We start from the raw sequence: 8,822 nt of genomic DNA on the forward strand, positions 1-8,822 counted from the left end.
TCTCTGTCCATCTCCTGCATAATTTTGTATTGATGTTCTCTTGTCAGCTCCTGACAAGGAGAGGCAAGGGTAAGTCTTGCCTCACGAACCTTATAGAATTCTTTGAAAAGGTCAATAGGCATGTGGATGTGGGAGAACCCATGGACATTATATATCTGGACTTTCAGAAGGTGTTCGACATGGTCCCTCACCAAAGGCTACTGAAAAAACTCCACAGTCAGGGAATTAGAGGACAGGTCCTCTCATGGATTGAGAACTGGTTGGAGGCCAGGAAGCAGAGAGTGGGTGTCAATGGGCAATTTTCACAATGGAGAGAGGTGAAAAGCGGTGTGCCCCAAGGATCTGTCCTGGGACCGGTGCTTTTCAACCTCTTCATAAATGACCTGGAGACAGGGTTGAGCAGTGAAGTTTGCAGATGACACCAAACTTTTCCGAGTGGTGAAGACCAGAAGTGATTGTGAGGAGCTCCAGAAGGATCTCTCCAGACTGGCAAAATGGGCAGCAAAATGGCAGATGCGCTTCAATGTCAGTAAGTGTAAAGTCATGCACATTGGGGCAAAAAATCAAAACTTTAGATATAGGCTGATGGGTTCTGAGCTGTCTGTGACAGATCAGGAGAGAGATCTTGGGGTGGTGGTGGACAGGTCGATGAAAGTGTCGACCCAATGTGCGGCGGCAGTGAAGAAGGCCAATTCTATGCTTGGGATCATTAGGAAGGGTATTGAGAACAAAACGGCTAGTATTATAATGCCGTTGTACAAATCTATGGTAAGGCCACACCTGGAGTATTGTGTCCAGTTCTGGTCGCCGCATCTCAAAAAAGACATAGTGGAAATGGAAAAGGTGCAAAAGAGAGCGACTAAGATGATTACGGGGCTGGGGCACCTTCCTTATGAGGAAAGGCTACGGCGTTTGGGCCTCTTCAGCCTAGAAAAGAGACGCCTGAGGGGGGACATGATTGAGACATAGAAAATTATGCAGGGGATGGACAGAGTGGATAGGGAGATGCTCTTTACACTCTCACATAATACCAGAACCAGGTATTCTGGTATTTAGGGACATCCACTAAAATTGAGTGTTGGGCGGGTTAGAACAGACAAAAGAAAATATTTCTTTACTCAGCATGTGGTCGGTCTGTGGAACTCCTTGCCACAGGATGTGGTGCTGGCGTCTACCCTAGATGCCTTTAAAAGGGGATTGGACAAGTTTCTGGAGGAAAAATCCATTATGGGGTACAAGCCATGATGTGTATGCGCAACCTCCTGATTTTAGAAATGGGTTATGTCAGAATGCCAGATGCAAGGGAGGGCACCAAGATGAGGTCTCTTGTTATCTGGTGTGCTCCCTGGGGCATTTGGTGGGCCACTGTGAGATACAGGAAGCTGGACTAGATGGGCCTATGGCCTGATCCAGTGGGGCTGTTCTTATGTTTTTATGAGATAGGGACGCATGAGGTGGCAAGGCTGAAGTGTTGGTGACATGAATTCTGGTGTCTTACCTCAAGTGAAAGCAGAGATGCCACTAGGGTTTGCATCACCCAGTGCAAGAGCTCATTACGTCACCCCCACGATGGACCTCCACTCATACCAGAATAAATAGCCTAAATGCAGTGGTATCAGTAGGGTTGGTGTCCCCCCATTAACTTTATGTATTTATTTTGATATATAATAGTACAGGTCACCCAACAAATCAGTAACCAACAAAAAACATGGCCAATTTGATGGCATTCACACAACTGAATAAGAGTTCTAGTATTAGCTCAGATCCATGGAAATGACAGCTGACTCATGCTAACACCTTATTGGTTCCCTGCTGTGTCATAACCACACCTCATTGGCTTGCAGAACAAAAAATCTCATTGGTCCGTTTTGAGTTAAAGAAATCCACTTTTGGTTACATAAGGCTGTTGTGTTTTCCTTTTCAGGTTATTTCATTTCATTTAATCTTTTTTGGCATAAAACTTACTTTTCAAGTTATTGGTCCATGACTTTTGATAGAATACAGATATTTCAACAGGATTTGTGTCATTGTATTCTGCATAAAATTACACATCAAATGATATATACCATGATGGTATTATTGGAAATCACCAAGATTTTCTCAATTTTGACCTGTAGTGGGGTCAACCCCACCTCGACTGTATCACACGGTATAGTCTGCACCCCTCACATTGTCCTAATGATGCCACTGCTTGAAAGTTCTGCAGAGATACCATGTCGGTTTTCACGGTACGCCTCTATTCAGACAGCACCATTTTTTGAAAAAGAGTGCCTGATGCATTCAGAACATTTTTCCTTGGTTGGCTGTGAGCATGACTGTATTTGAACCACATGTGATTCCTGGCTCAGACATGTGTTTGGCAAGTTCATCCATACAGCGCTCACCACAATTGTTTATTTGTTCCTAAGACAACTTCTGCAGAGCAGAGGGAACAATCCTTCAGCAAATAGACCCTGTTCCAGAAGCAGCCAGTAAAGGATTTACAAAAATCCAATAAAAAGCTTAGGTTTTTGTCACCATGTGATAACATTTCAAAGTAGTCTGAGCAGGAGAGAGAGAGAGAGAGAGAGAGAGAGAGAGAGAGAAATGTACTTAATAGAATTAGCCAGGGAATTGGATGCTCGAATATTTCAGCCAGATTAATGTTAATCTTAGCATGATTTACGACGTAAAGGGAGCTTAGAGAATAAACACAGCTGACTTAATTCATCCCCGGAGTAACTTCATTAACTCCAGTGATGCTACTCCAGGCATAAATCTGGTCAGGGCTTCCAAGAGCACCTTCACATTGTTCTCATTCATGTTAAGCTCTTTTTAACGGCCAAACTAGAGATTATGAAGGATGCACACATTTGGTCCTTACTTTTTAGTTATTCTCTTTTCACCTGTGCAAGAAGCTGAGGCCCTGCAAAATGGCCTGAAATGGTGGCAGAAGCAGGGATTTTTAGCTGGATCACACCAATTTCAGGAAGGACAGCATACGAGCATGTTGCAAAATTCAAAACAGGAAAAAGTCTACGAAGATATGAAGAGGAGATGCCCAATTTTCAATGCAGCTCCATTCTTACATTTGTGGTGACCTTCACAATCAACCAGAAATGGTCTCTTGAAGTTCATTGTCTCTACACCAAATCAGGACTACAAGTCTGCAAAGAGGAGTATATATTCTCAGGAGTTGTCCCTTGACTCTGAAAATCCCTTCTTCTGGAAACTCAAAGCTCATACACTTGCTGGGGGCTACATCCCCTGGGGGCTGGGGATAAGAATAGGCCCTCAGTTTGGCTGTACTTGTCGTAAGAGGCGACTAAAGCCACCAGGTAGATGGGACTCATTAGCCTGGGAAGGCAGCTCATCTGAGAGAAGGAAAACTCTGATCCCAAACTTCCACTGCCTTGTGGCTACATCCAGTTATGGAAAAGGCTTCAGAAGCCAACCTCGAGGCAAAATCCGGAGCTGGAGTCCCTGAGGCAGTTCGTGGCCTATTGTATTGGCAACCTTCAGTCTCGAAAGACTATGGTATCGCGCTCTGAAAGGTGGTTCTGGAACAGCGGCTAGTGTGGCTGAAAAGGCCAATCCAGGAGTGACAATCCCTTCCACACCGGGAGCAAGTGCAGTCTGTCCCTGGTCTGTCTCCCTGGCTATGGGCCTTCCTTCTTTGCCTCTTAGCCTCAGACTGTTGGCAAAGTGTCTCTTCAAACTGGGAAAGGCCATGCTGCACAGCCTGCCTCCAAGCGGGCCGCTCAGAGGCCAGGGTTTCCCACTTGTTGAGGTCCATCCCTAAGGCCTTCAGATCCCTCTTGCAGATGTCCTTGTATCGCAGCTGTGGTCTACCTGTAGGGCGCTTTCCTTGCACGAGTTCTCCATAGAGGAGATCCTTTGGGATCCGGCCATCATCCATTCTCACGACATGACCGAGCCAACGCAGGCGTCTCTGTTTCAGCAGTGAATACATGCTAGGGATTCCAGCACATTCCAGGACTGTGTTGTTTGGAACTTTGTCCTGCCAGGTGATGCCGAGGATGCGTCGGAGGCAGCGCATGTGGAAAGCGCTCAGTTTCCTCTCCTATTGTGAGCGAAGAGTCCATGACTTGCTGCAGTACAGAAGTGTACTCAGGACGCAAGCTCTGTAGACCTGAATCTTGGTATATTCTGTTAGCTTCTTGTTGGACCAGACTCTCTTTGTGAGTCTGGAAAGCGTGGTAGCTGCTTTACCGATGCGCTTGTTTAGCTCGGTATCGAGAGAAAGAGTGTCGGAGATCGTTGAGCCAAGGTACACAAAGTCATGGACAACCTCCAGTTCATGCGCAGAGATTGTAAAGCAGGGAGGTGAGTCCACATCCTGAACCATGACCTGTGTTTTCTTCAGGCTGATTGTCAGTCCAAAATCTTGGCAGGCCTTGCTAAAACGATCCATGAGCTGCTGGAGATCTTTGGCAGAGTGGGTAGTGACAGCTGCATCGTCGGCAAAGAGGAAGTCACGCAGACATTTCAGCTGGACTTTGGATTTTGCTCTCAGTCTGGAGAGGTTGAAGAGCTTTCCGTCTGATCTGGTCTGGAGATAGATGCCTTCTGTTGCAGTTCCAAAGGCCTGCTTCAGCAGGACAGCGAAGAAAATCCCAAACAAGGTTGACGCAAGAACACAGCCCTGCTTCACTCCGCTTCGGATGTCAAAAGGGTCTGATGTGGAGCCATCGAAGACCACAGTGCCCTTCATGTCCTTGTGGAAAGACCTGATGATGCTGAGGAGCCTGGGTGGACATCCAATCTTGGGGAGAATCTTGAAGAGGCCGTCTCTGCTGACCAGGTCGAAAGCCTTTGTGAGATCTATGAAGGCTATAAAGAGTGGCTGTCGTTGTTCCCTGCATTTCTCCTGCAGTTGTCTAAGGGAGAATACCATATCAGTGGTGGACCTGTTGGCTTGGAATCCACACTGCGATTCTGGATAGACGCTCTCTGCAAGTACCTGGAGCCTCTTTAGTGCAACTCGGGCAAACAGCTTTCCCACAACGCTAAGGAGAGAGATGCCGCGGTAGTTGTTGCCTCCCCTCCCTCTCCCCCTCCCCCTCTGCACACTTCCCTTTGCCTCCTCCCTGCTCAGCCTCTGCGATCCCTCCCTCTCCCCCTCCCCCAGTTCGTGGTCTAACACAGTCATGTTCTGGCAACTCCTGCGACGCCACTGGAACCAACCGTATTGGCTTCTGCCTTTCCATTGGACCCTTTCAGCAATGTGGAGAGGGGGGATTTGTTGCATGGGAAGCAGTCTATCCTCCATGTCTACTTTACCCAGGCTTCGTGCACTGGAGAGGACACTCTGTTCCAGAACCATCATTCAGACCGCGATACCATAGTCTTCCGAGACTGAAGGATGCCAACATATATACACTTGCTGGTGTTAGAAGTAGGTGAATTCCCTCCATCTCACCACCCAAATTGGGGGTTTTCATTGGGTACATTTGAATATTCAAAAACTCTAACTCCTCCTTCTTCCCAATTCCATTCCTCTGATTGGCTGAGGGCCCAATCCTAACCAGCCCTAGCGCCGGCACTGACTTAAAACATGCCTTTGTTATAATTCAGGCCTGCTCGAACCCCAACCTGGGGGCCGGAACTGGAGTTTGGGCAGATCCATCCACCTGGTGAGCGAACCTTTCAGTTCTGCCCAGGTGCTGTACAAAGTCCTCCTTGGTCAGAGGACAGGGATGCTCTGCCCAGGCGTCCTGTCACATGGCCTTCTGGGATGCTGGGCAGCAGACACAATTGCCCAGAATATCCCCGTCCTCTGAACAAGGAGGACTTTTCACAGCACCTGGGTAGAACACTTAGATGCACTTGGAACAGAAACACACTCCCACCACACAGCATTTGCAAGTTTGAGTGCTGCTGTTATGTTTCGCTTAAAGTTTCTGTTCCCAAGAACCTAGCAACAACTTTTAAGTGAGAATTTGCTGAACAGAGGTAAGCTTCTCTATAAACCCTTGGAGAATATCTTCTTGGTTGTCTAGTTCCTGAAGAGCTAAACAGGATAATCCAAGGTCTTGTTTCTGGATGAAAGACAGAATGCCAGGCTGTGACAAGCTGCTGTACCCGTTGTGGCAGAACAGAGTCACTGATGAGTTGGTTAGCCACTGTAGTGAGAGAGCAGGGGAGTGTGTGAAGGTCAACTGGCAAAGAATGGAGAACAACCTTGAGGACCTGTCCAAGGCTTAATTTACGATTGCTTGATGAAGCTTTATGGCATGCAGCCAGAACCACATTATGAAGGTAACATCTAGTGACTGAGGGTTCTGTGAGTCTTTCCACAGAACATATTGTGAAAAACCTATTGAAAAATGGTGGTTAATATTAGCCTGCCTTGCAAACAGAGAAAAGCTGTTGGCACCAGATCGGCACCAGCACCGGATTGCCCCCTTCCCCAGCCTCATGCAGCCAGGCTGAGGCTTGGCCGCGATTGGTCGTCGCAGCCAGGGGTGGGCGGGGCCAGAAGCGCCTGCCCCAGCGCGAGCGTGGGCTGCTCAGTTCGCTCTCAGCCAGTAACCCCTCCCACCTGCCCTGTAACCAGTCTGGGATTAGCTGGTCACGTTTTTGGGCCGGGTAGGAATTTTTTGCAGTCATCTAGATTGGCAGTGAGATGTCTGTTTTTTCGCCTACCTCAGACTGGCAAGGGGTGGTGCGGTTTGGTTGGGAGGGTCGGTGTGGCTGGTCTGAAGTCCAGCTGTCTTGCCCCCTTTGGGGGTGGCGTTGAAAGGCCCAGGCTTGCTATTTGACAGCTGGGGCCTCGAGCCAGGAGGTACGCCCAATGAGTTGCAGGGGGAGGTAGTCGGCTAGGACCGTTTCCCCCATATGGCTCCGCACGTTGGTTTGAAGTTTGCCCTGTTGCAGTTAAAGTTTTAATAAAGTGGCCCATTTATATCCAAGCTGAAGTCTGGTCTCTTTATTTGGGGTTATGGGGGTTAAGGCGATATACAAATATCTATGTATGTACTCAAGTAATCTTAAAGCAATCTACAGGTGGAGGTGCAGGAGGTCTGGTCTAGAGGGTAGAGCCTCCGTCTGGCTGAAGATAACATCCACAAGGTCGCCAGTTCGAGGCCACCGGCACCATGCGACCTTGGAGCAGCTGACAAGCTGAAGCCGAGCAATTCCATCTGCTCTGAGCGTGGGAGGATGGAGGCCAGAATGTGAAGCCAGATCGGAATGAAACACCTTGAATGTAGTGGTTCTTGAAAGAAAGAACCTTCTTTGAAAATTGTAAAAATCCCTATTTAATAGGGGTTTAATAAAGCCTGCCTATGTAAACCGCCTTGAATAAAGTCTTGAATAAAGACCAAGAAAGGCGGTATATAAATACCTGTTGTTGTTGTTGTTGTACAGGTGGAGGTGCTCACCACCTGAGTGTGATATGTGATATGCAGAGATGATGCAGGTTTGAGCATGGACCATGCAAGTGGCAAATGGATCTCATACCCACAGGCCACAGCTGCTCACTGCTACTCAACAGTGGAAACCAAAATGCAGGGGCAAGACTTCATTCACCAAAATGTCTGCACCAAAAGTGCCAGCTGATGTCTGATCATCTGTAATTACCCTGTTCTTTTGCACTTAAAGTGAAGAGAAGGTGGAGAGTTTACTTGGAGACGTGCATCAATTCAGTGAAGCAGCTGGGGTTAAGCCAGAATAAGTGACTCGAAGAAATGATATTCTGAGCCATTTCCAAACATCCTCATGGCTGGCATTTTTTCTTCTTCTTTTTCCAAACAGGTTATGCGGTTGTTAAAGTCATCAGATCAATTTTTCCAGGCCAGTAATTTGATGGCATTCATTTGGCTTAATTGCCAAGTTGATCACTATTGCTGAGAGATCACACATCCTCCTACACCCAATATTCTAATTGCTAAATTTCTGGATTAATTAATTAGCCCACAGTGATAGGGATAAAAATGGCACCACTATAATTAAAGTGCTCAGCTTTTCAATATTGAGAAGACTATCCACATTTGAAGGGAATGGGCCTGATCCAACTTGAGTTCCAAGAAACTGGTCCTGTGTGGCAATTTGTGACCCTGGGTGGGGAATCTGTAGCACAAGGCATCTGCCATTGGTTCAGTGAGTCCTGGATGAACATCACAGTGTGGGGGATAAATGGCAAAAATTCTCAAAGTATTTACCTTTTACAACTGGCACTGGCTACCATATGGCCCTTAGCACCTCTAGAAGAGGTGCTACAATGACAGCCAGAGTAGATGGAACTGGGCTGTTGATGTTGCTTTTTAAATGGAGCGTGCTGTAATTGTTGTTTCTCTCATGACATGCTCGTGCCCCACTTCTCCAAATGGTAAGAACTCTACCTGTCTACCTGCGACCTCCAGGTTCAGAGGGAATCTTCCTTCACCTCCTGCTTGTGAACTTCTTTTGGCCAATGTGGGAACCAGAATGCTGGACTAGATGGTCCTTTGGCCTGATCCAGTAGGGCTTTTTCATCTGTTCAGAAATTTATAAAAGAAAATGAAAAATGAACAGAGGGAACTCGAAAGGTATCAATCTTCTTGAAAGAAGGAGTGAAAAGTATTTGATCTTACCTCTCACTTGGATTACAGGGCATATGATTCCCCAAGGTTATATTTTTTTCCCAAGTGAAAAACATGCACTCATTCTGTGTTCAGCTGCAGTGGAAAGGAGGGGGGTTAAGAAGTGTTCAGTTCTGCACCAAGAGAAACCTGAGCCTTGCAAAAGTGGGTGACTGTACAAGCACAACACAATTAGAGTCTCCTGGGGGCAAGGTTACACATCCTCAAATCATCAATCGAGTCCTAACAAGTCCTTCA

Source organism: Tiliqua scincoides, chromosome 12 (genome assembly GCF_035046505.1).
Source record: "Tiliqua scincoides isolate rTilSci1 chromosome 12, rTilSci1.hap2, whole genome shotgun sequence".
Classification (NCBI taxonomy): domain Eukaryota; kingdom Metazoa; phylum Chordata; class Lepidosauria; order Squamata; family Scincidae; genus Tiliqua; species Tiliqua scincoides.